The following is a 1,878-nucleotide window of genomic DNA, read 5'->3' as shown; positions in this document are numbered from 1 at the left end:
TTTATTCTTTGGTTAGATTGCCTTGTCCATGCATTGGTCCACATGGTGTTCTCTTTTGATATATTTCACTCGCATTTCATTTTCATTTCCTTTTAATGTCACCTTATCATCCAATAACATTTCATGCTATGATTATACCTTTTCCTTTTCAAATCACATTACCATCTTTATATTGTTTACTATGGGATATCCTTGCCAAACCATGGTTTCCTCCTATTTAAATACATTTTATTCCTTTTTCTCTTTATCAACTTTCACATGGTGGGGTAGCACATGTTTCCCACTAACTTCCTTCTTTTTGCAATGCAATGATTTGCATGAAATAATGAATTTCAGATACGCATCTCATATTTCACACAATATAACCTTCCTTGATTAGTAAATGTCCATTTAACTTCAAATATTGAATTTACAAATGAGTCCTCAAACTTTTCCTTATTTATCATGTGACCCTTTAAACTTTTATGCTTTATAATTTAGTCCTTCCAACACTTCTTAAATTCCAATTGCCTCTTATTTTTCTTCTTTACATGTGTACAAATGTAATATAAGGTTTGCATCCTATCAAGGCGTCATCATAATATTTAAATATATACTTACCTGTACTAGCTTTATTTAATAAAGACACACAGGCCCTACTAATGTCATTTTTCTTCAAAATCCTTTCTTACTTCATCTCCCCCACTTCGATTAATCATATAATCCTCCTTCATGACTAATTTTGATAACGGTTAAAATATTAATATTTTAGAATTATTTTATTAATAAAATATTATTAATATTATTTTATTGTGAAGTTTTTCATTTGTCTTCTCGTGTCTTAAAATGTCTCACTTTATCTCGGTACACCTCAAAATCACCTTTTAACATGCTAATTCATCCTCGATAAGAATATTATTATTTAATTACTATTTTCTCACGCACAAAATATTTTATTTCAAAAATATTCCTTTCACCTATCACTAGTCTTTCGCACTTAAATTTACGTCCATCAACCCTCCGTCTCGTCGGTGAGATGTTATTTGCTCTTATACGATAGTATGGTGTAACACCTCGTACCCTCGTATAGAAGCCTATATGACCTTATCGATAAGACTAAGAGTCGATTGACATAAATTTAAATGCCAAAGAGCGATGATGGAGGAAAGGAATATTTTGGAATAGAATATTTCGTATGTGAGAAAATAATAATTAAAAAATAATATTTTTTTCAAGGATAAATTAGCAAGTTAAAAGGTGAATCCGAGGTGAACCAGGACAAAGTGAGACATTTTGGGTCCTGAAGAGACAAGTGAAAAATTTTAAAATAAAATAATATTTTATTAATAAAATAATATTAAAAGAATATTGATGTCAAGTTGGATATATTACCCAAAGAAAGTGTGATTTGCAAAATTTGTCTAAGTGGGGGAGTGGAAATAAGAAATATTTAGAAGAAAAACAATGTTAGTGGGGCCCATGCGTCTTTATTAAATGGAGCAAGAGCGGGTAAGTATATATTTAAATATTATGACGACACCTTGATGAGGTGCAAATTTGATATTCTATTTGTACAAGTGTAATGGAAGAAAGATAGAAGAAAATTGAAATTTAATAACTCTAGGGAGGACCAAATTGTGAAGAATGAAAAGTTCATAGGTCACATGGTAAAAAAGGTAAAGTTTGAGGATTTATGTGTAATTACAATATTTGAAGTTAAATGGATTTTAACTAATCAAGAAAAGTTAGGCTATGTGGAATATGAGATGTACATGTGAAAGTTACTATTACATGCAAACTATGGTGCGCAAAAAGGAGAAGTTAGTGGGAAACGTGTGGGACCCTCACCATGTGAAGAAAAAGGAAGGATAAAGTTAAGATTATTTGCATGTAATGTGA

Source organism: Theobroma umbraticum, unplaced genomic scaffold (assembly GCF_002168275.2).
Source record: "Theobroma umbraticum cultivar Fairchild unplaced genomic scaffold, ASM216827v3 scaffold_81.0, whole genome shotgun sequence".
Classification (NCBI taxonomy): Eukaryota; Viridiplantae; Streptophyta; class Magnoliopsida; order Malvales; family Malvaceae; genus Theobroma; species Theobroma umbraticum.
The sequence above is the reverse complement of the archived record's forward strand: the minus strand, read 5'-3'. Positions refer to the sequence as shown.